At 60.4% G+C, this 27,793-nt stretch overlaps 11 non-coding genes across 11 annotated transcripts; all 11 read right to left on the bottom strand.

Moving 5' to 3' along the window:
• Positions 1-751: 751 nt before the first annotated feature.
• Positions 752-870, bottom strand: LOC142863152 (5S ribosomal RNA). Its single transcript, XR_012914046.1, has one exon. It is a non-coding gene; the product is annotated as a 5S ribosomal RNA (ribosomal RNA).
• Positions 871-3,390: 2,520 nt separating this feature from the next.
• LOC142863151 (5S ribosomal RNA) lies at positions 3,391-3,509 on the bottom strand. The gene has a single exon (XR_012914045.1). It is a non-coding gene; the product is annotated as a 5S ribosomal RNA (ribosomal RNA).
• A 2,485-nt stretch (positions 3,510-5,994) lies between these two features.
• LOC142863150 (5S ribosomal RNA) lies at positions 5,995-6,113 on the bottom strand. The gene has a single exon (XR_012914044.1). It is a non-coding gene; the product is annotated as a 5S ribosomal RNA (ribosomal RNA).
• A 2,486-nt stretch (positions 6,114-8,599) lies between these two features.
• On the bottom strand, positions 8,600-8,718 carry LOC142863149 (5S ribosomal RNA). Its single transcript, XR_012914043.1, has one exon. It is a non-coding gene; the product is annotated as a 5S ribosomal RNA (ribosomal RNA).
• A 2,517-nt stretch (positions 8,719-11,235) lies between these two features.
• On the bottom strand, positions 11,236-11,354 carry LOC142863148 (5S ribosomal RNA). The gene has a single exon (XR_012914042.1). It is a non-coding gene; the product is annotated as a 5S ribosomal RNA (ribosomal RNA).
• Positions 11,355-13,840: 2,486 nt separating this feature from the next.
• On the bottom strand, positions 13,841-13,959 carry LOC142863147 (5S ribosomal RNA). Its single transcript, XR_012914041.1, has one exon. It is a non-coding gene; the product is annotated as a 5S ribosomal RNA (ribosomal RNA).
• A 2,485-nt stretch (positions 13,960-16,444) lies between these two features.
• LOC142863146 (5S ribosomal RNA) lies at positions 16,445-16,563 on the bottom strand. Its single transcript, XR_012914040.1, has one exon. It is a non-coding gene; the product is annotated as a 5S ribosomal RNA (ribosomal RNA).
• Positions 16,564-19,079: 2,516 nt separating this feature from the next.
• On the bottom strand, positions 19,080-19,198 carry LOC142863144 (5S ribosomal RNA). The gene has a single exon (XR_012914038.1). It is a non-coding gene; the product is annotated as a 5S ribosomal RNA (ribosomal RNA).
• A 2,486-nt stretch (positions 19,199-21,684) lies between these two features.
• On the bottom strand, positions 21,685-21,803 carry LOC142863143 (5S ribosomal RNA). The gene has a single exon (XR_012914037.1). It is a non-coding gene; the product is annotated as a 5S ribosomal RNA (ribosomal RNA).
• Positions 21,804-24,318: 2,515 nt separating this feature from the next.
• On the bottom strand, positions 24,319-24,437 carry LOC142863142 (5S ribosomal RNA). The gene has a single exon (XR_012914036.1). It is a non-coding gene; the product is annotated as a 5S ribosomal RNA (ribosomal RNA).
• Positions 24,438-26,923: 2,486 nt separating this feature from the next.
• LOC142863141 (5S ribosomal RNA) lies at positions 26,924-27,042 on the bottom strand. Its single transcript, XR_012914035.1, has one exon. It is a non-coding gene; the product is annotated as a 5S ribosomal RNA (ribosomal RNA).
• Positions 27,043-27,793: the final 751 nt, after the last annotated feature.

The raw sequence follows: 27,793 nt of genomic DNA, 5'->3' as shown, positions 1-27,793 counted from the left end.
CACAGCAACCTCAATCTCCTGGGCTCAAGCAATCCTGCTGCCTCAGCCTCCCAAGTAGCTGGGACTACAGGCATGCGCCACCATGCCCGGCTAATTTTTTTTTTTGTATAGATATATATTAGTTGGCCAATGAATTTCTTTCTATTTATAGTAGAGATGGGGTCTCGCTCTTGCTCAGGCTGGTTTCGAACTCCTGACCTCGAGCAATCCGCCCACCTCGGCCTCCCAGAGTGCTAGGATTACAGGCGTGAGCCAGCACGCCGGGCCAAGAGGCATTTTGTTTAAAAAAAAATGACTCCGAAAAGAAAAGTAAAAGGAGGCCTGTCGAGCACGTCTGGGTGTGACTGTGCATCCCCCAACATCCGGTGCCACCACCAAAGATTCCTACGTGTAGCCCATAGAACGCCAAAATCAACGGGACGAGTTCTGGTCACAACTCCCTCAAAATGACATCCCGGCCTTCTTCTGCAACTGCCTCCCCTCTCAGACTCTCAAGGTTTCCTCCAGCGTGTCGGTTCCCACAGCCCAGACCCTTGGTCTGAGGCCCGACAGTCCAGGTGCCACGCCTGCTGCCTCGTGGCGGCGGTGCTGCGGCTTGGGGCAAGAGGAGGCCCCACGGAGCGGGCTGGGGCGCCAGGCACCGTGGCGGGCGCTGAGGGTGGGGGTGACCCCCCGCCCCCCAGACTGCCGCCGCGCTCTCCGAATGGGGACAGAACAAGAGGCAAAAAAAAAAAAAATAAAATAAGATACAAGCCTACGGCACCCGGTATTCCCAGGCGGTCTCCCATCCAAGTACTAACCAGGCCCGAGCCTGCTTGGCTTCCGAGATCAGACGAGATCGGGCGCGTTCAGGGTGGTGTGGCCCTAGACGGCGGAGGGCGCCCCAGCCCGGCTCAAGAAGCCGAGCGTCTCTGCGCTTCCCCGCGCCTCCTCCCGCCCCAGGCCCCGCGCCGGCGCTGACCCACTCGGGGCCGGGCCGGGCTGGTTGAGTTCGCTGGCCGGGTCCCGAGGTCTCCACGGGGCTGGGGTGCGGGGCGTGGTGGGCTCGGCGGGGTGGGGGGCTGTCTTCACACACACACACACACACACACACACACACACACACACACACACACACACACGGACACACACCAGATGCGCCTCCAGCCTCCACGGCTGGACCCGCCAAGGTGGAGACCTCCAGCCGCCCTCCTCTCCTGGCCTCGCCTCCCTCACCTACCCGCCCCCAACCCCAGTGCGCCGCTGCTGACTGCGCATGCGCGGGCGGTCGCCTTTGGCCCCAGGGGCCGCCCTCCAGCACAACCCCTTTCAGCTGCGCCCCCGCCCTGCGTGTGGGCTGCCGCCTATCCGCCCCGGACCGGGGCCGGGGCACAGCGCATAGGGGAGGGGAGCGAGTGTAGGGGCGTCTCTCGGGATGTGTGCCATGGGTGGGGTGGTTTGGGGGCGCTGAAGACATCAGTCCCCTCCATCTCCTACCTGTGGAAACCCCCCAAGCCCTTGCAGAACTGCCGGCACCCGCTGCCGTGGGGGCCGGGACCCTACTCTGTGTCCTCCTGTGGCCCAGTCCAAGGGGCCTGGGCCTGGCCGGGGCTGGATTGGACCCCAACCACCCTGGGCTGTGGACTTGCTAAAAATGGGCGATTAGAGATTTGGTTCCAGCTTCATTGAGGGTCATTTCACTAACGAAGGCACCGTGAAGACGTTCCTGAGACGTTTGTGAGGGTGGCAACTGAAAGAGAATTTTAAAGCTGACAGAAGAGGCGAGGAAAGGCATAGGAGATTTCCACACCCAGTAAGGAAGCCTTTCCCGAAATGGAAGAAAGAAACGAGCAAACAGAAACACCGGTAGCCCGCCCGGATCAGAGTCTGCTCCTTAGAGCAAGTACCCTGACCAGGTTCACCCGTGGGTCCCGAGCTAGCGGCATTCAGAAGAGCCAGGCCCGCAGCCTACGCAGAAGACACCTGCGCTCGGGTGTCTGTGGCGGCACAATTCACCATTGCAAAGATGTGGAAGCGACCCGAGTGCCCATCGATCCACGAGTGGATTCATAAAATGTGGCGCGTGGACACCACGGAGTGCTATTCGGCTATGAGAAACGGCGGTGAGAGGGCACCTCTCGTGTTCTCCTGGCCGGAGCTGGAACCCGTTCCAGTAAGCCAAGTATCCCAAGAATGGACACAGGAGCACCACGTGCGCGTGCTCACCGGCAAATTGGTAGGAACCCACGGACACCTGAGTGGACGTAGAGGAATCACCTTCATCGGGTGGGGGTCGGGCGGGTGGGGGGAGGGGATGGGCATACACACCCATGAGGAATGGGGTGGGTGCGCACCGACTGGGGGATGGGCGCACTTGAAGCTCTGACCAGAGGGGGCAGGCGGGGAGAGGGCAATGTACCCGACCTTAACATTGGTACCCCCACCATACGCTGCTAAAGCATGAGAGATAAATAAGACAACAGGGGGGAGGGGGGCACGGGCAATACATGGAACCTTAATACTTGTACTCCCATAATCTGCTTGAAAAGAGAGAGAAAAGGAAATGCAATAATGGGGAGGTAAGAGGCATTTTTTTTTTTTGGAGACAGAGTCTCGCTTTGTTGCCCTGGCTAGAGTGAGTGCCATGGCGTCAGCCTAGCTCACAGCAACCTCAATCTCCTGGGCTCAAGCAATCCTGCTGCCTCAGCCTCCCAAGTAGCTGGGACTACAGGCATGCGCCACCATGCCCGGCTAATTTTTTTTTTTGTATAGATATATATTAGTTGGCCAATGAATTTCTTTCTATTTATAGTAGAGATGGGGTCTCGCTCTTGCTCAGGCTGGTTTCGAACTCCTGACCTCGAGCAATCCGCCCACCTCGGCCTCCCAGAGTGCTAGGATTACAGGCGTGAGCCAGCACGCCGGGCCAAGAGGCATTTTGTTTAAAAAAAATGACTCCGAAAAGAAAAGTAAAAGGAGGCCTGTCGAGCACGTCTGGGTGTGACTGTGCATCCCCCAACATCCGGTGCCACCACCAAAGATTCCTACGTGTAGCCCATAGAACGCCAAAATCAACGGGACGAGTTCTGGTCACAACTCCCTCAAAATGACATCCCGGCCTTCTTCTGCAACTGCCTCCCCTCTCAGACTCTCAAGGTTTCCTCCAGCGTGTCGGTTCCCACAGCCCAGACCCTTGGTCTGAGGCCCGACAGTCCAGGTGCCACGCCTGCTGCCTCGTGGCGGCGGTGCTGCGGCTTGGGGCAAGAGGAGGCCCCACGGAGCGGGCTGGGGCGCCAGGCACCGTGGCGGGCGCTGAGGGTGGGGGTGACCCCCCGCCCCCCAGACTGCCGCCGCGCTCTCCGAATGGGGACAGAACAAGAGGCAAAAAAAAAAAAAATAAAATAAGATACAAGCCTACGGCACCCGGTATTCCCAGGCGGTCTCCCATCCAAGTACTAACCAGGCCCGAGCCTGCTTGGCTTCCGAGATCAGACGAGATCGGGCGCGTTCAGGGTGGTGTGGCCCTAGACGGCGGAGGGCGCCCCAGCCCGGCTCAAGAAGCCGAGCGTCTCTGCGCTTCCCCGCGCCTCCTCCCGCCCCAGGCCCCGCGCCGGCGCTGACCCACTCGGGGCCGGGCCGGGCTGGTTGAGTTCGCTGGCCGGGTCCCGAGGTCTCCACGGGGCTGGGGTGCGGGGCGTGGTGGGCTCGGCGGGGTGGGGGGCTGTCTTCACACACACACACACACGAACACACACCAGATGCGCCTCCAGCCTCCACGGCTGGACCCGCCAAGGTGGAGACCTCCAGCCGCCCTCCTCTCCTGGCCTCGCCTCCCTCACCTACCCGCCCCCAACCCCAGTGCGCCGCTGCTGACTGCGCATGCGCGGGCGGTCGCCTTTGGCCCCAGGGGCCGCCCTCCAGCACAACCCCTTTCAGCTGCGCCCCCGCCCTGCGTGTGGGCTGCCGCCTATCCGCCCGGGACCGGGGCCGGGGCACAGCGCATAGGGGAGGGGAGCGAGTGTAGGGGCGTCTCTCGGGATGTGTGCCATGGGTGGGGTGGTTTGGGGGCGCTGAAGACATCAGTCCCCTCCATCTCCTACCTGTGGAAACCCCCCAAGCCCTTGCAGAACTGCCGGCACCCGCTGCCGTGGGGGCCGGGACCCTACTCTGTGTCCTCCTGTGGCCCAGTCCAAGGGGCCTGGGCCTGGCCGGGGCTGGATTGGACCCCAACCACCCTGGGCTGTGGACTTGCTAAAAATGGGCGATTAGAGATTTGGTTCCAGCTTCATTGAGGGTCATTTCACTAACGAAGGCACCGTGAAGACGTTCCTGAGACGTTTGTGAGGGTGGCAACTGAAAGAGAATTTTAAAGCTGACAGAAGAGGCGAGGAAAGGCATAGGAGATTTCCACACCCAGTAAGGAAGCCTTTCCCGAAATGGAAGAAAGAAACGAGCAAACAGAAACACCGGTAGCCCGCCCGGATCAGAGTCTGCTCCTTAGAGCAAGTACCCTGACCAGGTTCACCCGTGGGTCCCGAGCTAGCGGCATTCAGAAGAGCCAGGCCCGCAGCCTACGCAGAAGACACCTGCGCTCGGGTGTCTGTGGCGGCACAATTCACCATTGCAAAGATGTGGAAGCGACCCGAGTGCCCATCGATCCACGAGTGGATTCATAAAATGTGGCGCGTGGACACCACGGAGTGCTATTCGGCTATGAGAAACGGCGGTGAGAGGGCACCTCTCGTGTTCTCCTGGCCGGAGCTGGAACCCGTTCCAGTAAGCCAAGTATCCCAAGAATGGACACAGGAGCACCACGTGCGCGTGCTCACCGGCAAATTGGTAGGAACCCACGGACACCTGAGTGGACGTAGAGGAATCACCTTCATCGGGTGGGGGTCGGGCGGGTGGGGGGAGGGGATGGGCATACACACCCATGAGGAATGGGGTGGGTGCGCACCGACTGGGGGATGGGCGCACTTGAAGCTCTGACCAGAGGGGGCAGGCGGGGAGAGGGCAATGTACCCGACCTTAACATTGGTACCCCCACCATACGCTGCTAAAGCATGAGAGATAAATAAGACAACAGGGGGGAGGGGGGCACGGGCAATACATGGAACCTTAATACTTGTACTCCCATAATCTGCTTGAAAAGAGAGAGAAAAGGAAATGCAATAATGGGGAGGTAAGAGGCATTTTTTTTTTTTTGGAGACAGAGTCTCGCTTTGTTGCCCTGGCTAGAGTGAGTGCCATGGCGTCAGCCTAGCTCACAGCAACCTCAATCTCCTGGGCTCAAGCAATCCTGCTGCCTCAGCCTCCCAAGTAGCTGGGACTACAGGCATGCGCCACCATGCCCGGCTAATTTTTTTTTTGTATAGATATATATTAGTTGGCCAATGAATTTCTTTCTATTTATAGTAGAGATGGGGTCTCGCTCTTGCTCAGGCTGGTTTCGAACTCCTGACCTCGAGCAATCCGCCCACCTCGGCCTCCCAGAGTGCTAGGATTACAGGCGTGAGCCAGCACGCCGGGCCAAGAGGCATTTTGTTTAAAAAAAAATGACTCCGAAAAGAAAAGTAAAAGGAGGCCTGTCGAGCACGTCTGGGTGTGACTGTGCATCCCCCAACATCCGGTGCCACCACCAAAGATTCCTACGTGTAGCCCATAGAACGCCAAAATCAACGGGACGAGTTCTGGTCACAACTCCCTCAAAATGACATCCCGGCCTTCTTCTGCAACTGCCTCCCCTCTCAGACTCTCAAGGTTTCCTCCAGCGTGTCGGTTCCCACAGCCCAGACCCTTGGTCTGAGGCCCGACAGTCCAGGTGCCACGCCTGCTGCCTCGTGGCGGCGGTGCTGCGGCTTGGGGCAAGAGGAGGCCCCACGGAGCGGGCTGGGGCGCCAGGCACCGTGGCGGGCGCTGAGGGTGGGGGTGACCCCCCGCCCCCCAGACTGCCGCCGCGCTCTCCGAATGGGGACAGAACAAGAGGCAAAAAAAAAAAAAATAAAATAAGATACAAGCCTACGGCACCCGGTATTCCCAGGCGGTCTCCCATCCAAGTACTAACCAGGCCCGAGCCTGCTTGGCTTCCGAGATCAGACGAGATCGGGCGCGTTCAGGGTGGTGTGGCCCTAGACGGCGGAGGGCGCCCCAGCCCGGCTCAAGAAGCCGAGCGTCTCTGCGCTTCCCCGCACCTCCTCCCGCCCCAGGCCCCGCGCCGGCGCTGACCCACTCGGGGCCGGGCCGGGCTGGTTGAGTTCGCTGGCCGGGTCCCGAGGTCTCCACGGGGCTGGGGTGCGGGGCGTGGTGGGCTCGGCGGGGTGGGGGGCTGTCTTCACACACACACACACACGAACACACACCAGATGCGCCTCCAGCCTCCACGGCTGGACCCGCCAAGGTGGAGACCTCCAGCCGCCCTCCTCTCCTGGCCTCGCCTCCCTCACCTACCCGCCCCCAACCCCAGTGCGCCGCTGCTGACTGCGCATGCGCGGGCGGTCGCCTTTGGCCCCAGGGGCCGCCCTCCAGCACAACCCCTTTCAGCTGCGCCCCCGACCTGCGTGTGGGCTGCCGCCTATCCGCCCCGGACCGGGGCCGGGGCACAGCGCATAGGGGAGGGGAGCGAGTGTAGGGGCGTCTCTCGGGATGTGTGCCATGGGTGGGGTGGTTTGGGGGCGCTGAAGACATCAGTCCCCTCCATCTCCTACCTGTGGAAACCCCCCAAGCCCTTGCAGAACTGCCGGCACCCGCTGCCGTGGGGGCCGGGACCCTACTCTGTGTCCTCCTGTGGCCCAGTCCAAGGGGCCTGGGCCTGGCCGGGGCTGGATTGGACCCCAACCACCCTGGGCTGTGGACTTGCTAAAAATGGGCGATTAGAGATTTGGTTCCAGCTTCATTGAGGGTCATTTCACTAACGAAGGCACCGTGAAGACGTTCCTGAGACGTTTGTGAGGGTGGCAACTGAAAGAGAATTTTAAAGCTGACAGAAGAGGCGAGGAAAGGCATAGGAGATTTCCACACCCAGTAAGGAAGCCTTTCCCGAAATGGAAGAAAGAAACGAGCAAACAGAAACACCGGTAGCCCGCCCGGATCAGAGTCTGCTCCTTAGAGCAAGTACCCTGACCAGGTTCACCCGTGGGTCCCGAGCTAGCGGCATTCAGAAGAGCCAGGCCCGCAGCCTACGCAGAAGACACCTGCGCTCGGGTGTCTGTGGCGGCACAATTCACCATTGCAAAGATGTGGAAGCGACCCGAGTGCCCATCGATCCACGAGTGGATTCATAAAATGTGGCGCGTGGACACCACGGAGTGCTATTCGGCTATGAGAAACGGCGGTGAGAGGGCACCTCTCGTGTTCTCCTGGCCGGAGCTGGAACCCGTTCCAGTAAGCCAAGTATCCCAAGAATGGACACAGGAGCACCACGTGCGCGTGCTCACCGGCAAATTGGTAGGAACCCACGGACACCTGAGTGGACGTAGAGGAATCACCTTCATCGGGTGGGGGTCGGGCGGGTGGGGGGAGGGGATGGGCATACACACCCATGAGGAATGGGGTGGGTGCGCACCGACTGGGGGATGGGCGCACTTGAAGCTCTGACCAGAGGGGGCAGGCGGGGAGAGGGCAATGTACCCGACCTTAACATTGGTACCCCCACCATACGCTGCTAAAGCATGAGAGATAAATAAGACAACAGGGGGGAGGGGGGCACGGGCAATACATGGAACCTTAATACTTGTACTCCCATAATCTGCTTGAAAAGAGAGAGAAAAGGAAATGCAATAATGGGGAGGTAAGAGGCATTTTTTTTTTTTTGGAGACAGAGTCTCGCTTTGTTGCCCTGGCTAGAGTGAGTGCCATGGCGTCAGCCTAGCTCACAGCAACCTCAATCTCCTGGGCTCAAGCAATCCTGCTGCCTCAGCCTCCCAAGTAGCTGGGACTACAGGCATGCGCCACCATGCCCGGCTAATTTTTTTTTTTGTATAGATATATATTAGTTGGCCAATGAATTTCTTTCTATTTATAGTAGAGATGGGGTCTCGCTCTTGCTCAGGCTGGTTTCGAACTCCTGACCTCGAGCAATCCGCCCACCTCGGCCTCCCAGAGTGCTAGGATTACAGGCGTGAGCCAGCACGCCGGGCCAAGAGGCATTTTGTTTAAAAAAAAATGACTCCGAAAAGAAAAGTAAAAGGAGGCCTGTCGAGCACGTCTGGGTGTGACTGTGCATCCCCCAACATCCGGTGCCACCACCAAAGATTCCTACGTGTAGCCCATAGAACGCCAAAATCAACGGGACGAGTTCTGGTCACAACTCCCTCAAAATGACATCCCGGCCTTCTACTGCAACTGCCTCCCCTCTCAGACTCTCAAGGTTTCCTCCAGCGTGTCGGTTCCCACAGCCCAGACCCTTGGTCTGAGGCCCGACAGTCCAGGTGCCACGCCTGCTGCCTCGTGGCGGCGGTGCTGCGGCTTGGGGCAAGAGGAGGCCCCACGGAGCGGGCTGGGGCGCCAGGCACCGTGGCGGGCGCTGAGGGTGGGGGTGACCCCCCGCCCCCCAGACTGCCGCCGCGCTCTCCGAATGGGGACTGAACAAGAGGCAAAAAAAAAAAAAATAAAATAAGATACAAGCCTACGGCACCCGGTATTCCCAGGCGGTCTCCCATCCAAGTACTAACCAGGCCCGAGCCTGCTTGGCTTCCGAGATCAGACGAGATCGGGCGCGTTCAGGGTGGTGTGGCCCTAGACGGCGGAGGGCGCCCCAGCCCGGCTCAAGAAGCCGAGCGTCTCTGCGCTTCCCCGTGCCTCCTCCCGCCCCAGGCCCCGCGCCGGCGCTGACCCACTCGGGGCCGGGCCGGGCTGGTTGAGTTCGCTGGCCGGGTCCCGAGGTCTCCACGGGGCTGGGGTGCGGGGCGTGGTGGGCTCGGCGGGGTGGGGGGCTGTCTTCACACACACACACACACACACACACACACACACACACACACACACACACACGGACACACACCAGATGCGCCTCCAGCCTCCACGGCTGGACCCGCCAAGGTGGAGACCTCCAGCCGCCCTCCTCTCCTGGCCTCGCCTCCCTCACCTACCCGCCCCCAACCCCAGTGCGCCGCTGCTGACTGCGCATGCGCGGGCGGTCGCCTTTGGCCCCAGGGGCCGCCCTCCAGCACAACCCCTTTCAGCTGCGCCCCCGCCCTGCGTGTGGGCTGCCGCCTATCCGCCCGGGACCGGGGCCGGGGCACAGCGCATAGGGGAGGGGAGCGAGTGTAGGGGCGTCTCTCGGGATGTGTGCCATGGGTGGGGTGGTTTGGGGGCGCTGAAGACATCAGTCCCCTCCATCTCCTACCTGTGGAAACCCCCCAAGCCCTTGCAGAACTGCCGGCACCCGCTGCCGTGGGGGCCGGGACCCTACTCTGTGTCCTCCTGTGGCCCAGTCCAAGGGGCCTGGGCCTGGCCGGGGCTGGATTGGACCCCAACCACCCTGGGCTGTGGACTTGCTAAAAATGGGCGATTAGAGATTTGGTTCCAGCTTCATTGAGGGTCATTTCACTAACGAAGGCACCGTGAAGACGTTCCTGAGACGTTTGTGAGGGTGGCAACTGAAAGAGAATTTTAAAGCTGACAGAAGAGGCGAGGAAAGGCATAGGAGATTTCCACACCCAGTAAGGAAGCCTTTCCCGAAATGGAAGAAAGAAACGAGCAAACAGAAACACCGGTAGCCCGCCCGGATCAGAGTCTGCTCCTTAGAGCAAGTACCCTGACCAGGTTCACCCGTGGGTCCCGAGCTAGCGGCATTCAGAAGAGCCAGGCCCGCAGCCTACGCAGAAGACACCTGCGCTCGGATGTCTGTGGCGGCACAATTCGCCATTGCAAAGATGTGGAAGCGACCCGAGTGCCCATCGATCCACGAGTGGATTCATAAAATGTGGCGCGTGGACACCACGGAGTGCTATTCGGCTATGAGAAACGGCGGTGAGAGGGCACCTCTCGTGTTCTCCTGGCCGGAGCTGGAACCCGTTCCAGTAAGCCAAGTATCCCAAGAATGGACACAGGAGCACCACGTGCGCGTGCTCACCGGCAAATTGGTAGGAACCCACGGACACCTGAGTGGACGTAGAGGAATCACCTTCATCGGGTGGGGGTCGGGCGGGTGGGGGGAGGGGATGGGCATACACACCCATGAGGAATGGGGTGGGTGCGCACCGACTGGGGGATGGGCGCACTTGAAGCTCTGACCAGAGGGGGGAGGCGGGGAGAGGGCAATGTACCTGACCTTAACATTGGTACCCCCACCATACGCTGCTAAAGCATGAGAGATAAATAAGACAACAGGGGGGAGGGGGGCACGGGCAATACATGGAACCTTAATACTTGTACTCCCATAATCTGCTTGAAAAGAGAGAGAAAAGGAAATGCAATAATGGGGAGGTAAGAGGCATTTTTTTTTTTGGAGACAGAGTCTCGCTTTGTTGCCCTGGCTAGAGTGAGTGCCATGGCGTCAGCCTAGCTCACAGCAACCTCAATCTCCTGGGCTCAAGCAATCCTGCTGCCTCAGCCTCCCAAGTAGCTGGGACTACAGGCATGCGCCACCATGCCCGGCTAATTTTTTTTTTGTATAGATATATATTAGTTGGCCAATGAATTTCTTTCTATTTATAGTAGAGATGGGGTCTCGCTCTTGCTCAGGCTGGTTTCGAACTCCTGACCTCGAGCAATCCGCCCACCTCGGCCTCCCAGAGTGCTAGGATTACAGGCGTGAGCCAGCACGCCGGGCCAAGAGGCATTTTGTTTAAAAAAAAATGACTCCGAAAAGAAAAGTAAAAGGAGGCCTGTCGAGCACGTCTGGGTGTGACTGTGCATCCCCCAACATCCGGTGCCACCACCAAAGATTCCTACGTGTAGCCCATAGAACGCCAAAATCAACGGGACGAGTTCTGGTCACAACTCCCTCAAAATGACATCCCGGCCTTCTTCTGCAACTGCCTCCCCTCTCAGACTCTCAAGGTTTCCTCCAGCGTGTCGGTTCCCACAGCCCAGACCCTTGGTCTGAGGCCCGACAGTCCAGGTGCCACGCCTGCTGCCTCGTGGCGGCGGTGCTGCGGCTTGGGGCAAGAGGAGGCCCCACGGAGCGGGCTGGGGCGCCAGGCACCGTGGCGGGCGCTGAGGGTGGGGGTGACCCCCCGCCCCCCAGACTGCCGCCGCGCTCTCCGAATGGGGACAGAACAAGAGGCAAAAAAAAAAAAAATAAAATAAGATACAAGCCTACGGCACCCGGTATTCCCAGGCGGTCTCCCATCCAAGTACTAACCAGGCCCGAGCCTGCTTGGCTTCCGAGATCAGACGAGATCGGGCGCGTTCAGGGTGGTGTGGCCCTAGACGGCGGAGGGCGCCCCAGCCCGGCTCAAGAAGCCGAGCGTCTCTGCGCTTCCCCGCGCCTCCTCCCGCCCCAGGCCCCGCGCCGGCGCTGACCCACTCGGGGCCGGGCCGGGCTGGTTGAGTTCGCTGGCCGGGTCCCGAGGTCTCCACGGGGCTGGGGTGCGGGGCGTGGTGGGCTCGGCGGGGTGGGGGGCTGTCTTCACACACACACACACACGAACACACACCAGATGCGCCTCCAGCCTCCACGGCTGGACCCGCCAAGGTGGAGACCTCCAGCCGCCCTCCTCTCCTGGCCTCGCCTCCCTCACCTACCCGCCCCCAACCCCAGTGCGCCGCTGCTGACTGCGCATGCGCGGGCGGTCGCCTTTGGCCCCAGGGGCCGCCCTCCAGCACAACCCCTTTCAGCTGCGCCCCCGCCCTGCGTGTGGGCTGCCGCCTATCCGCCCCGGACCGGGGCCGGGGCACAGCGCATAGGGGAGGGGAGCGAGTGTAGGGGCGTCTCTCGGGATGTGTGCCATGGGTGGGGTGGTTTGGGGGCGCTGAAGACATCAGTCCCCTCCATCTCCTACCTGTGGAAACCCCCCAAGCCCTTGCAGAACTGCCGGCACCCGCTGCCGTGGGGGCCGGGACCCTACTCTGTGTCCTCCTGTGGCCCAGTCCAAGGGGCCTGGGCCTGGCCGGGGCTGGATTGGACCCCAACCACCCTGGGCTGTGGACTTGCTAAAAATGGGCGATTAGAGATTTGGTTCCAGCTTCATTGAGGGTCATTTCACTAACGAAGGCACCGTGAAGACGTTCCTGAGACGTTTGTGAGGGTGGCAACTGAAAGAGAATTTTAAAGCTGACAGAAGAGGCGAGGAAAGGCATAGGAGATTTCCACACCCAGTAAGGAAGCCTTTCCCGAAATGGAAGAAAGAAACGAGCAAACAGAAACACCGGTAGCCCGCCCGGATCAGAGTCTGCTCCTTAGAGCAAGTACCCTGACCAGGTTCACCCGTGGGTCCCGAGCTAGCGGCATTCAGAAGAGCCAGGCCCGCAGCCTACGCAGAAGACACCTGCGCTCGGGTGTCTGTGGCGGCACAATTCACCATTGCAAAGATGTGGAAGCGACCCGAGTGCCCATCGATCCACGAGTGGATTCATAAAATGTGGCGCGTGGACACCACGGAGTGCTATTCGGCTATGAGAAACGGCGGTGAGAGGGCACCTCTCGTGTTCTCCTGGCCGGAGCTGGAACCCGTTCCAGTAAGCCAAGTATCCCAAGAATGGACACAGGAGCACCACGTGCGCGTGCTCACCGGCAAATTGGTAGGAACCCACGGACACCTGAGTGGACGTAGAGGAATCACCTTCATCGGGTGGGGGTCGGGCGGGTGGGGGGAGGGGATGGGCATACACACCCATGAGGAATGGGGTGGGTGCGCACCGACTGGGGGATGGGCGCACTTGAAGCTCTGACCAGAGGGGGCAGGCGGGGAGAGGGCAATGTACCCGACCTTAACATTGGTACCCCCACCATACGCTGCTAAAGCATGAGAGATAAATAAGACAACAGGGGGGAGGGGGGCACGGGCAATACATGGAACCTTAATACTTGTACTCCCATAATCTGCTTGAAAAGAGAGAGAAAAGGAAATGCAATAATGGGGAGGTAAGAGGCATTTTTTTTTTTTTGGAGACAGAGTCTCGCTTTGTTGCCCTGGCTAGAGTGAGTGCCATGGCGTCAGCCTAGCTCACAGCAACCTCAATCTCCTGGGCTCAAGCAATCCTGCTGCCTCAGCCTCCCAAGTAGCTGGGACTACAGGCATGCGCCACCATGCCCGGCTAATTTTTTTTTTTGTATAGATATATATTAGTTGGCCAATGAATTTCTTTCTATTTATAGTAGAGATGGGGTCTCGCTCTTGCTCAGGCTGGTTTCGAACTCCTGACCTCGAGCAATCCGCCCACCTCGGCCTCCCAGAGTGCTAGGATTACAGGCGTGAGCCAGCACGCCGGGCCAAGAGGCATTTTGTTTAAAAAAAAATGACTCCGAAAAGAAAAGTAAAAGGAGGCCTGTCGAGCACGTCTGGGTGTGACTGTGCATCCCCCAACATCCGGTGCCACCACCAAAGATTCCTACGTGTAGCCCATAGAACGCCAAAATCAACGGGACGAGTTCTGGTCACAACTCCCTCAAAATGACATCCCGGCCTTCTTCTGCAACTGCCTCCCCTCTCAGACTCTCAAGGTTTCCTCCAGCGTGTCGGTTCCCACAGCCCAGACCCTTGGTCTGAGGCCCGACAGTCCAGGTGCCACGCCTGCTGCCTCGTGGCGGCGGTGCTGCGGCTTGGGGCAAGAGGAGGCCCCACGGAGCGGGCTGGGGCGCCAGGCACCGTGGCGGGCGCTGAGGGTGGGGGTGACCCCCCGCCCCCCAGACTGCCGCCGCGCTCTCCGAATGGGGACAGAACAAGAGGCAAAAAAAAAAAAAATAAAATAAGATACAAGCCTACGGCACCCGGTATTCCCAGGCGGTCTCCCATCCAAGTACTAACCAGGCCCGAGCCTGCTTGGCTTCCGAGATCAGACGAGATCGGGCGCGTTCAGGGTGGTGTGGCCCTAGACGGCGGAGGGCGCCCCAGCCCGGCTCAAGAAGCCGAGCGTCTCTGCGCTTCCCCGCGCCTCCTCCCGCCCCAGGCCCCGCGCCGGCGCTGACCCACTCGGGGCCGGGCCGGGCTGGTTGAGTTCGCTGGCCGGGTCCCGAGGTCTCCACGGGGCTGGGGTGCGGGGCGTGGTGGGCTCGGCGGGGTGGGGGGCTGTCTTCACACACACACACACACGAACACACACCAGATGCGCCTCCAGCCTCCACGGCTGGACCCGCCAAGGTGGAGACCTCCAGCCGCCCTCCTCTCCTGGCCTCGCCTCCCTCACCTACCCGCCCCCAACCCCAGTGCGCCGCTGCTGACTGCGCATGCGCGGGCGGTCGCCTTTGGCCCCAGGGGCCGCCCTCCAGCACAACCCCTTTCAGCTGCGCCCCCGCCCTGCGTGTGGGCTGCCGCCTATCCGCCCCGGACCGGGGCCGGGGCACAGCGCATAGGGGAGGGGAGCGAGTGTAGGGGCGTCTCTCGGGATGTGTGCCATGGGTGGGGTGGTTTGGGGGCGCTGAAGACATCAGTCCCCTCCATCTCCTACCTGTGGAAACCCCCCAAGCCCTTGCAGAACTGCCGGCACCCGCTGCCGTGGGGGCCGGGACCCTACTCTGTGTCCTCCTGTGGCCCAGTCCAAGGGGCCTGGGCCTGGCCGGGGCTGGATTGGACCCCAACCACCCTGGGCTGTGGACTTGCTAAAAATGGGCGATTAGAGATTTGGTTCCAGCTTCATTGAGGGTCATTTCACTAACGAAGGCACCGTGAAGACGTTCCTGAGACGTTTGTGAGGGTGGCAACTGAAAGAGAATTTTAAAGCTGACAGAAGAGGCGAGGAAAGGCATAGGAGATTTCCACACCCAGTAAGGAAGCCTTTCCCGAAATGGAAGAAAGAAACGAGCAAACAGAAACACCGGTAGCCCGCCCGGATCAGAGTCTGCTCCTTAGAGCAAGTACCCTGACCAGGTTCACCCGTGGGTCCCGAGCTAGCGGCATTCAGAAGAGCCAGGCCCGCAGCCTACGCAGAAGACACCTGCGCTCGGGTGTCTGTGGCGGCACAATTCACCATTGCAAAGATGTGGAAGCGACCCGAGTGCCCATCGATCCACGAGTGGATTCATAAAATGTGGCGCGTGGACACCACGGAGTGCTATTCGGCTATGAGAAACGGCGGTGAGAGGGCACCTCTCGTGTTCTCCTGGCCGGAGCTGGAACCCGTTCCAGTAAGCCAAGTATCCCAAGAATGGACACAGGAGCACCACGTGCGCGTGCTCACCGGCAAATTGGTAGGAACCCACGGACACCTGAGTGGACGTAGAGGAATCACCTTCATCGGGTGGGGGTCGGGCGGGTGGGGGGAGGGGATGGGCATACACACCCATGAGGAATGGGGTGGGTGCGCACCGACTGGGGGATGGGCGCACTTGAAGCTCTGACCAGAGGGGGCAGGCGGGGAGAGGGCAATGTACCCGACCTTAACATTGGTACCCCCACCATACGCTGCTAAAGCATGAGAGATAAATAAGACAACAGGGGGGAGGGGGGCACGGGCAATACATGGAACCTTAATACTTGTACTCCCATAATCTGCTTGAAAAGAGAGAGAAAAGGAAATGCAATAATGGGGAGGTAAGAGGCATTTTTTTTTTTTGGAGACAGAGTCTCGCTTTGTTGCCCTGGCTAGAGTGAGTGCCATGGCGTCAGCCTAGCTCACAGCAACCTCAATCTCCTGGGCTCAAGCAATCCTGCTGCCTCAGCCTCCCAAGTAGCTGGGACTACAGGCATGCGCCACCATGCCCGGCTAATTTTTTTTTTTGTATAGATATATATTAGTTGGCCAATGAATTTCTTTCTATTTATAGTAGAGATGGGGTCTCGCTCTTGCTCAGGCTGGTTTCGAACTCCTGACCTCGAGCAATCCGCCCACCTCGGCCTCCCAGAGTGCTAGGATTACAGGCGTGAGCCAGCACGCCGGGCCAAGAGGCATTTTGTTTAAAAAAAAATGACTCCGAAAAGAAAAGTAAAAGGAGGCCTGTCGAGCACGTCTGGGTGTGACTGTGCATCCCCCAACATCCGGTGCCACCACCAAAGATTCCTACGTGTAGCCCATAGAACGCCAAAATCAACGGGACGAGTTCTGGTCACAACTCCCTCAAAATGACATCCCGGCCTTCTTCTGCAACTGCCTCCCCTCTCAGACTCTCAAGGTTTCCTCCAGCGTGTCGGTTCCCACAGCCCAGACCCTTGGTCTGAGGCCCGACAGTCCAGGTGCCACGCCTGCTGCCTCGTGGCGGCGGTGCTGCGGCTTGGGGCAAGAGGAGGCCCCACGGAGCGGGCTGGGGCGCCAGGCACCGTGGCGGGCGCTGAGGGTGGGGGTGACCCCCCGCCCCCCAGACTGCCGCCGCGCTCTCCGAATGGGGACAGAACAAGAGGCAAAAAAAAAAAAAATAAAATAAGATACAAGCCTACGGCACCCGGTATTCCCAGGCGGTCTCCCATCCAAGTACTAACCAGGCCCGAGCCTGCTTGGCTTCCGAGATCAGACGAGATCGGGCGCGTTCAGGGTGGTGTGGCCCTAGACGGCGGAGGGCGCCCCAGCCCGGCTCAAGAAGCCGAGCGTCTCTGCGCTTCCCCGCGCCTCCTCCCGCCCCAGGCCCCGCGCCGGCGCTGACCCACTCGGGGCCGGGCCGGGCTGGTTGAGTTCGCTGGCCGGGTCCCGAGGTCTCCACGGGGCTGGGGTGCGGGGCGTGGTGGGCTCGGCGGGGTGGGGGGCTGTCTTCACACACACACACACACACACACACACACACACACACACACACACACGGACACACACCAGATGCGCCTCCAGCCTCCACGGCTGGACCCGCCAAGGTGGAGACCTCCAGCCGCCCTCCTCTCCTGGCCTCGCCTCCCTCACCTACCCGCCCCCAACCCCAGTGCGCCGCTGCTGACTGCGCATGCGCGGGCGGTCGCCTTTGGCCCCAGGGGCCGCCCTCCAGCACAACCCCTTTCAGCTGCGCCCCCGCCCTGCGTGTGGGCTGCCGCCTATCCGCCCCGGACCGGGGCCGGGGCACAGCGCATAGGGGAGGGGAGCGAGTGTAGGGGCGTCTCTCGGGATGTGTGCCATGGGTGGGGTGGTTTGGGGGCGCTGAAGACATCAGTCCCCTCCATCTCCTACCTGTGGAAACCCCCCAAGCCCTTGCAGAACTGCCGGCACCCGCTGCCGTGGGGGCCGGGACCCTACTCTGTGTCCTCCTGTGGCCCAGTCCAAGGGGCCTGGGCCTGGCCGGGGCTGGATTGGACCCCAACCACCCTGGGCTGTGGACTTGCTAAAAATGGGCGATTAGAGATTTGGTTCCAGCTTCATTGAGGGTCATTTCACTAACGAAGGCACCGTGAAGACGTTCCTGAGACGTTTGTGAGGGTGGCAACTGAAAGAGAATTTTAAAGCTGACAGAAGAGGCGAGGAAAGGCATAGGAGATTTCCACACCCAGTAAGGAAGCCTTTCCCGAAATGGAAGAAAGAAACGAGCAAACAGAAACACCGGTAGCCCGCCCGGATCAGAGTCTGCTCCTTAGAGCAAGTACCCTGACCAGGTTCACCCGTGGGTCCCGAGCTAGCGGCATTCAGAAGAGCCAGGCCCGCAGCCTACGCAGAAGACACCTGCGCTCGGGTGTCTGTGGCGGCACAATTCACCATTGCAAAGATGTGGAAGCGACCCGAGTGCCCATCGATCCACGAGTGGATTCATAAAATGTGGCGCGTGGACACCACGGAGTGCTATTCGGCTATGAGAAACGGCGGTGAGAGGGCACCTCTCGTGTTCTCCTGGCCGGAGCTGGAACCCGTTCCAGTAAGCCAAGTATCCCAAGAATGGACACAGGAGCACCACGTGCGCGTGCTCACCGGCAAATTGGTAGGAACCCACGGACACCTGAGTGGACGTAGAGGAATCACCTTCATCGGGTGGGGGTCGGGCGGGTGGGGGGAGGGGATGGGCATACACACCCATGAGGAATGGGGTGGGTGCGCACCGACTGGGGGATGGGCGCACTTGAAGCTCTGACCAGAGGGGGCAGGCGGGGAGAGGGCAATGTACCCGACCTTAACATTGGTACCCCCACCATACGCTGCTAAAGCATGAGAGATAAATAAGACAACAGGGGGGAGGGGGGCACGGGCAATACATGGAACCTTAATACTTGTACTCCCATAATCTGCTTGAAAAGAGAGAGAAAAGGAAATGCAATAATGGGGAGGTAAGAGGCATTTTTTTTTTTTTGGAGACAGAGTCTCGCTTTGTTGCCCTGGCTAGAGTGAGTGCCATGGCGTCAGCCTAGCTCACAGCAACCTCAATCTCCTGGGCTCAAGCAATCCTGCTGCCTCAGCCTCCCAAGTAGCTGGGACTACAGGCATGCGCCACCATGCCCGGCTAATTTTTTTTTTTGTATAGATATATATTAGTTGGCCAATGAATTTCTTTCTATTTATAGTAGAGATGGGGTCTCGCTCTTGCTCAGGCTGGTTTCGAACTCCTGACCTCGAGCAATCCGCCCACCTCGGCCTCCCAGAGTGCTAGGATTACAGGCGTGAGCCAGCACGCCGGGCCAAGAGGCATTTTGTTTAAAAAAAAATGACTCCGAAAAGAAAAGTAAAAGGAGGCCTGTCGAGCACGTCTGGGTGTGACTGTGCATCCCCCAACATCCGGTGCCACCACCAAAGATTCCTACGTGTAGCCCATAGAACGCCAAAATCAACGGGACGAGTTCTGGTCACAACTCCCTCAAAATGACATCCCGGCCTTCTTCTGCAACTGCCTCCCCTCTCAGACTCTCAAGGTTTCCTCCAGCGTGTCGGTTCCCACAGCCCAGACCCTTGGTCTGAGGCCCGACAGTCCAGGTGCCACGCCTGCTGCCTCGTGGCGGCGGTGCTGCGGCTTGGGGCAAGAGGAGGCCCCACGGAGCGGGCTGGGGCGCCAGGCACCGTGGCGGGCGCTGAGGGTGGGGGTGACCCCCCGCCCCCCAGACTGCCGCCGCGCTCTCCGAATGGGGACAGAACAAGAGGCAAAAAAAAAAAAAATAAAATAAGATACAAGCCTACGGCACCCGGTATTCCCAGGCGGTCTCCCATCCAAGTACTAACCAGGCCCGAGCCTGCTTGGCTTCCGAGATCAGACGAGATCGGGCGCGTTCAGGGTGGTGTGGCCCTAGACGGCGGAGGGCGCCCCAGCCCGGCTCAAGAAGCCGAGCGTCTCTGCGCTTCCCCGCGCCTCCTCCCGCCCCAGGCCCCGCGCCGGCGCTGACCCACTCGGGGCCGGGCCGGGCTGGTTGAGTTCGCTGGCCGGGTCCCGAGGTCTCCACGGGGCTGGGGTGCGGGGCGTGGTGGGCTCGGCGGGGTGGGGGGCTGTCTTCACACACACACACACACGAACACACACCAGATGCGCCTCCAGCCTCCACGGCTGGACCCGCCAAGGTGGAGACCTCCAGCCGCCCTCCTCTCCTGGCCTCGCCTCCCTCACCTACCCGCCCCCAACCCCAGTGCGCCGCTGCTGACTGCGCATGCGCGGGCGGTCGCCTTTGGCCCCAGGGGCCGCCCTCCAGCACAACCCCTTTCAGCTGCGCCCCCGCCCTGCGTGTGGGCTGCCGCCTATCCGCCCCGGACCGGGGCCGGGGCACAGCGCATAGGGGAGGGGAGCGAGTGTAGGGGCGTCTCTCGGGATGTGTGCCATGGGTGGGGTGGTTTGGGGGCGCTGAAGACATCAGTCCCCTCCATCTCCTACCTGTGGAAACCCCCCAAGCCCTTGCAGAACTGCCGGCACCCGCTGCCGTGGGGGCCGGGACCCTACTCTGTGTCCTCCTGTGGCCCAGTCCAAGGGGCCTGGGCCTGGCCGGGGCTGGATTGGACCCCAACCACCCTGGGCTGTGGACTTGCTAAAAATGGGCGATTAGAGATTTGGTTCCAGCTTCATTGAGGGTCATTTCACTAACGAAGGCACCGTGAAGACGTTCCTGAGACGTTTGTGAGGGTGGCAACTGAAAGAGAATTTTAAAGCTGACAGAAGAGGCGAGGAAAGGCATAGGAGATTTCCACACCCAGTAAGGAAGCCTTTCCCGAAATGGAAGAAAGAAACGAGCAAACAGAAACACCGGTAGCCCGCCCGGATCAGAGTCTGCTCCTTAGAGCAAGTACCCTGACCAGGTTCACCCGTGGGTCCCGAGCTAGCGGCATTCAGAAGAGCCAGGCCCGCAGCCTACGCAGAAGACACCTGCGCTCGGGTGTCTGTGGCGGCACAATTCACCATTGCAAAGATGTGGAAGCGACCCGAGTGCCCATCGATCCACGAGTGGATTCATAAAATGTGGCGCGTGGACACCACGGAGTGCTATTCGGCTATGAGAAACGGCGGTGAGAGGGCACCTCTCGTGTTCTCCTGGCCGGAGCTGGAACCCGTTCCAGTAAGCCAAGTATCCCAAGAATGGACACAGGAGCACCACGTGCGCGTGCTCACCGGCAAATTGGTAGGAACCCACGGACACCTGAGTGGACGTAGAGGAATCACCTTCATCGGGTGGGGGTCGGGCGGGTGGGGGGAGGGGATGGGCATACACACCCATGAGGAATGGGGTGGGTGCGCACCGACTGGGGGATGGGCGCACTTGAAGCTCTGACCAGAGGGGGCAGGCGGGGAGAGGGCAATGTACCCGACCTTAACATTGGTACCCCCACCATACGCTGCTAAAGCATGAGAGATAAATAAGACAACAGGGGGGAGGGGGGCACGGGCAATACATGGAACCTTAATACTTGTACTCCCATAATCTGCTTGAAAAGAGAGAGAAAAGGAAATGCAATAATGGGGAGGTAAGAGGCATTTTTTTTTTTTTGGAGACAGAGTCTCGCTTTGTTGCCCTGGCTAGAGTGAGTGCCATGGCGTCAGCCTAGCTCACAGCAACCTCAATCTCCTGGGCTCAAGCAATCCTGCTGCCTCAGCCTCCCAAGTAGCTGGGACTACAGGCATGCGCCACCATGCCCGGCTAATTTTTTTTTTTGTATAGATATATATTAGTTGGCCAATGAATTTCTTTCTATTTATAGTAGAGATGGGGTCTCGCTCTTGCTCAGGCTGGTTTCGAACTCCTGACCTCGAGCAATCCGCCCACCTCGGCCTCCCAGAGTGCTAGGATTACAGGCGTGAGCCAGCACGCCGGGCCAAGAGGCATTTTGTTTAAAAAAAAATGACTCCGAAAAGAAAAGTAAAAGGAGGCCTGTCGAGCACGTCTGGGTGTGACTGTGCATCCCCCAACATCCGGTGCCACCACCAAAGATTCCTACGTGTAGCCCATAGAACGCCAAAATCAACGGGACGAGTTCTGGTCACAACTCCCTCAAAATGACATCCCGGCCTTCTTCTGCAACTGCCTCCCCTCTCAGACTCTCAAGGTTTCCTCCAGCGTGTCGGTTCCCACAGCCCAGACCCTTGGTCTGAGGCCCGACAGTCCAGGTGCCACGCCTGCTGCCTCGTGGCGGCGGTGCTGCGGCTTGGGGCAAGAGGAGGCCCCACGGAGCGGGCTGGGGCGCCAGGCACCGTGGCGGGCGCTGAGGGTGGGGGTGACCCCCCGCCCCCCAGACTGCCGCCGCGCTCTCCGAATGGGGACAGAACAAGAGGCAAAAAAAAAAAAAATAAAATAAGATACAAGCCTACGGCACCCGGTATTCCCAGGCGGTCTCCCATCCAAGTACTAACCAGGCCCGAGCCTGCTTGGCTTCCGAGATCAGACGAGATCGGGCGCGTTCAGGGTGGTGTGGCCCTAGACGGCGGAGGGCGCCCCAGCCCGGCTCAAGAAGCCGAGCGTCTCTGCGCTTCCCCGCGCCTCCTCCCGCCCCAGGCCCCGCGCCGGCGCTGACCCACTCGGGGCCGGGCCGGGCTGGTTGAGTTCGCTGGCCGGGTCCCGAGGTCTCCACGGGGCTGGGGTGCGGGGCGTGGTGGGCTCGGCGGGGTGGGGGGCTGTCTTCACACACACACACACACACACACACACACACACACACACACACACACGGACACACACCAGATGCGCCTCCAGCCTCCACGGCTGGACCCGCCAAGGTGGAGACCTCCAGCCGCCCTCCTCTCCTGGCCTCGCCTCCCTCACCTACCCGCCCCCAACCCCAGTGCGCCGCTGCTGACTGCGCATGCGCGGGCGGTCGCCTTTGGCCCCAGGGGCCGCCCTCCAGCACAACCCCTTTCAGCTGCGCCCCCGCCCTGCGTGTGGGCTGCCGCCTATCCGCCCCGGACCGGGGCCGGGGCACAGCGCATAGGGGAGGGGAGCGAGTGTAGGGGCGTCTCTCGGGATGTGTGCCATGGGTGGGGTGGTTTGGGGGCGCTGAAGACATCAGTCCCCTCCATCTCCTACCTGTGGAAACCCCCCAAGCCCTTGCAGAACTGCCGGCACCCGCTGCCGTGGGGGCCGGGACCCTACTCTGTGTCCTCCTGTGGCCCAGTCCAAGGGGCCTGGGCCTGGCCGGGGCTGGATTGGACCCCAACCACCCTGGGCTGTGGACTTGCTAAAAATGGGCGATTAGAGATTTGGTTCCAGCTTCATTGAGGGTCATTTCACTAACGAAGGCACCGTGAAGACGTTCCTGAGACGTTTGTGAGGGTGGCAACTGAAAGAGAATTTTAAAGCTGACAGAAGAGGCGAGGAAAGGCATAGGAGATTTCCACACCCAGTAAGGAAGCCTTTCCCGAAATGGAAGAAAGAAACGAGCAAACAGAAACACCGGTAGCCCGCCCGGATCAGAGTCTGCTCCTTAGAGCAAGTACCCTGACCAGGTTCACCCGTGGGTCCCGAGCTAGCGGCATTCAGAAGAGCCAGGCCCGCAGCCTACGCAGAAGACACCTGCGCTCGGGTGTCTGTGGCGGCACAATTCACCATTGCAAAGATGTGGAAGCGACCCGAGTGCCCATCGATCCACGAGTGGATTCATAAAATGTGGCGCGTGGACACCACGGAGTGCTATTCGGCTATGAGAAACGGCGGTGAGAGGGCACCTCTCGTGTTCTCCTGGCCGGAGCTGGAACCCGTTCCAGTAAGCCAAGTATCCCAAGAATGGACACAGGAGCACCACGTGCGCGTGCTCACCGGCAAATTGGTAGGAACCCACGGACACCTGAGTGGACGTAGAGGAATCACCTTCATCGGGTGGGGGTCGGGCGGGTGGGGGGAGGGGATGGGCATACACACCCATGAGGAATGGGGTGGGTGCGCACCGACTGGGGGATGGGCGCACTTGAAGCTCTGACCAGAGGGGGCAGGCGGGGAGAGGGCAATGTACCCGACCTTAACATTGGTACCCCCACCATACGCTGCTAAAGCATGAGAGATAAATAAGACAACAGGGGGGAGGGGGGCACGGGCAATACATGGAACCTTAATACTTGTACTCCCATAATCTGCTTGAAAAGAGAGAGAAAAGGAAATGCAATAATGGGGAGGTAAGAGGCATTTTTTTTTTTTGGAGACAGAGTCTCGCTTTGTTGCCCTGGCTAGAGTGAGTGCCATGGCGTCAGCCTAGCTCACAGCAACCTCAATCTCCTGGGCTCAAGCAATCCTGCTGCCTCAGCCTCCCAAGTAGCTGGGACTACAGGCATGCGCCACCATGCCCGGCTAATTTTTTTTTTTGTATAGATATATATTAGTTGGCCAATGAATTTCTTTCTATTTATAGTAGAGATGGGGTCTCGCTCTTGCTCAGGCTGGTTTCGAACTCCTGACCTCGAGCAATCCGCCCACCTCGGCCTCCCAGAGTGCTAGGATTACAGGCGTGAGCCAGCACGCCGGGCCAAGAGGCATTTTGTTTAAAAAAAAATGACTCCGAAAAGAAAAGTAAAAGGAGGCCTGTCGAGCACGTCTGGGTGTGACTGTGCATCCCCCAACATCCGGTGCCACCACCAAAGATTCCTACGTGTAGCCCATAGAACGCCAAAATCAACGGGACGAGTTCTGGTCACAACTCCCTCAAAATGACATCCCGGCCTTCTTCTGCAACTGCCTCCCCTCTCAGACTCTCAAGGTTTCCTCCAGCGTGTCGGTTCCCACAGCCCAGACCCTTGGTCTGAGGCCCGACAGTCCAGGTGCCACGCCTGCTGCCTCGTGGCGGCGGTGCTGCGGCTTGGGGCAAGAGGAGGCCCCACGGAGCGGGCTGGGGCGCCAGGCACCGTGGCGGGCGCTGAGGGTGGGGGTGACCCCCCGCCCCCCAGACTGCCGCCGCGCTCTCCGAATGGGGACAGAACAAGAGGCAAAAAAAAAAAAAATAAAATAAGATACAAGCCTACGGCACCCGGTATTCCCAGGCGGTCTCCCATCCAAGTACTAACCAGGCCCGAGCCTGCTTGGCTTCCGAGATCAGACGAGATCGGGCGCGTTCAGGGTGGTGTGGCCCTAGACGGCGGAGGGCGCCCCAGCCCGGCTCAAGAAGCCGAGCGTCTCTGCGCTTCCCCGCGCCTCCTCCCGCCCCAGGCCCCGCGCCGGCGCTGACCCACTCGGGGCCGGGCCGGGCTGGTTGAGTTCGCTGGCCGGGTCCCGAGGTCTCCACGGGGCTGGGGTGCGGGGCGTGGTGGGCTCGGCGGGGTGGGGGGCTGTCTTCACACACACACACACACGAACACACACCAGATGCGCCTCCAGCCTCCACGGCTGGACCCGCCAAGGTGGAGACCTCCAGCCGCCCTCCTCTCCTGGCCTCGCCTCCCTCACCTACCCGCCCCCAACCCCAGTGCGCCGCTGCTGACTGCGCATGCGCGGGCGGTCGCCTTTGGCCCCAGGGGCCGCCCTCCAGCACAACCCCTTTCAGCTGCGCCCCCGCCCTGCGTGTGGGCTGCCGCCTATCCGCCCCGGACCGGGGCCGGGGCACAGCGCATAGGGGAGGGGAGCGAGTGTAGGGGCGTCTCTCGGGATGTGTGCCATGGGTGGGGTGGTTTGGGGGCGCTGAAGACATCAGTCCCCTCCATCTCCTACCTGTGGAAACCCCCCAAGCCCTTGCAGAACTGCCGGCACCCGCTGCCGTGGGGGCCGGGACCCTACTCTGTGTCCTCCTGTGGCCCAGTCCAAGGGGCCTGGGCCTGGCCGGGGCTGGATTGGACCCCAACCACCCTGGGCTGTGGACTTGCTAAAAATGGGCGATTAGAGATTTGGTTCCAGCTTCATTGAGGGTCATTTCACTAACGAAGGCACCGTGAAGACGTTCCTGAGACGTTTGTGAGGGTGGCAACTGAAAGAGAATTTTAAAGCTGACAGAAGAGGCGAGGAAAGGCATAGGAGATTTCCACACCCAGTAAGGAAGCCTTTCCCGAAATGGAAGAAAGAAACGAGCAAACAGAAACACCGGTAGCCCGCCCGGATCAGAGTCTGCTCCTTAGAGCAAGTACCCTGACCAGGTTCACCCGTGGGTCCCGAGCTAGCGGCATTCAGAAGAGCCAGGCCCGCAGCCTACGCAGAAGACACCTGCGCTCGGGTGTCTGTGGCGGCACAATTCACCATTGCAAAGATGTGGAAGCGACCCGAGTGCCCATCGATCCACGAGTGGATTCATAAAATGTGGCGCGTGGACACCACGGAGTGCTATTCGGCTATGAGAAACGGCGGTGAGAGGGCACCTCTCGTGTTCTCCTGGCCGGAGCTGGAACCCGTTCCAGTAAGCCAAGTATCCCAAGAATGGACACAGGAGCACCACGTGCGCGTGCTCACCGGCAAATTGGTAGGAACCCACGGACACCTGAGTGGACGTAGAGGAATCACCTTCATCGGGTGGGGGTCGGGCGGGTGGGGGGAGGGGATGGGCATACACACCCATGAGGAATGGGGTGGGTGCGCACCGACTGGGGGATGGGCGCACTTGAAGCTCTGACCAGAGGGGGCAGGCGGGGAGAGGGCAATGTACCCGACCTTAACATTGGTACCCCCACCATACGCTGCTAAAGCATGAGAGATAAATAAGACAACAGGGGGGAGGGGGGCACGGGCAATACATGGAACCTTAATACTTGTACTCCCATAATCTGCTTGAAAAGAGAGAGAAAAGGAAATGCAATAATGGGGAGGTAAGAGGCATTTTTTTTTTTTTGGAGACAGAGTCTCGCTTTGTTGCCCTGGCTAGAGTGAGTGCCATGGCGTCAGCCTAGCTCACAGCAACCTCAATCTCCTGGGCTCAAGCAATCCTGCTGCCTCAGCCTCCCAAGTAGCTGGGACTACAGGCATGCGCCACCATGCCCGGCTAATTTTTTTTTTTGTATAGATATATATTAGTTGGCCAATGAATTTCTTTCTATTTATAGTAGAGATGGGGTCTCGCTCTTGCTCAGGCTGGTTTCGAACTCCTGACCTCGAGCAATCCGCCCACCTCGGCCTCCCAGAGTGCTAGGATTACAGGCGTGAGCCAGCACGCCGGGCCAAGAGGCATTTTGTTTAAAAAAAAATGACTCCGAAAAGAAAAGTAAAAGGAGGCCTGTCGAGCACGTCTGGGTGTGACTGTGCATCCCCCAACATCCGGTGCCACCACCAAAGATTCCTACGTGTAGCCCATAGAACGCCAAAATCAACGGGACGAGTTCTGGTCACAACTCCCTCAAAATGACATCCCGGCCTTCTTCTGCAACTGCCTCCCCTCTCAGACTCTCAAGGTTTCCTCCAGCGTGTCGGTTCCCACAGCCCAGACCCTTGGTCTGAGGCCCGACAGTCCAGGTGCCACGCCTGCTGCCTCGTGGCGGCGGTGCTGCGGCTTGGGGCAAGAGGAGGCCCCACGGAGCGGGCTGGGGCGCCAGGCACCGTGGCGGGCGCTGAGGGTGGGGGTGACCCCCCGCCCCCCAGACTGCCGCCGCGCTCTCCGAATGGGGACAGAACAAGAGGCAAAAAAAAAAAAAATAAAATAAGATACAAGCCTACGGCACCCGGTATTCCCAGGCGGTCTCCCATCCAAGTACTAACCAGGCCCGAGCCTGCTTGGCTTCCGAGATCAGACGAGATCGGGCGCGTTCAGGGTGGTGTGGCCCTAGACGGCGGAGGGCGCCCCAGCCCGGCTCAAGAAGCCGAGCGTCTCTGCGCTTCCCCGCGCCTCCTCCCGCCCCAGGCCCCGCGCCGGCGCTGACCCACTCGGGGCCGGGCCGGGCTGGTTGAGTTCGCTGGCCGGGTCCCGAGGTCTCCACGGGGCTGGGGTGCGGGGCGTGGTGGGCTCGGCGGGGTGGGGGGCTGTCTTCACACACACACACACACGAACACACACCAGATGCGCCTCCAGCCTCCACGGCTGGACCCGCCAAGGTGGAGACCTCCAGCCGCCCTCCTCTCCTGGCCTCGCCTCCCTCACCTACCCGCCCCCAACCCCAGTGCGCCGCTGCTGACTGCGCATGCGCGGGCGGTCGCCTTTGGCCCCAGGGGCCGCCCTCCAGCACAACCCCTTTCAGCTGCGCCCCCGCCCTGCGTGTGGGCTGCCGCCTATCCGCCCCGGACCGGGGCCGGGGCACAGCGCATAGGGGAGGGGAGCGAGTGTAGGGGCGTCTCTCGGGATGTGTGCCATGGGTGGGGTGGTTTGGGGGCGCTGAAGACATCAGTCCCCTCCATCTCCTACCTGTGGAAACCCCCCAAGCCCTTGCAGAACTGCCGGCACCCGCTGCCGTGGGGGCCGGGACCCTACTCTGTGTCCTCCTGTGGCCCAGTCCAAGGGGCCTGGGCCTGGCCGGGGCTGGATTGGACCCCAACCACCCTGGGCTGTGGACTTGCTAAAAATGGGCGATTAGAGATTTGGTTCC

The sequence above is a fragment of the Microcebus murinus genome, chromosome 21 (genome assembly GCF_040939455.1).
Source record: "Microcebus murinus isolate Inina chromosome 21, M.murinus_Inina_mat1.0, whole genome shotgun sequence".
NCBI lineage: Eukaryota > Metazoa > Chordata > Mammalia > Primates > Cheirogaleidae > Microcebus > Microcebus murinus.
The sequence above is the reverse complement of the archived record's forward strand: the minus strand, read 5'-3'. Positions and strand labels throughout refer to the sequence as shown.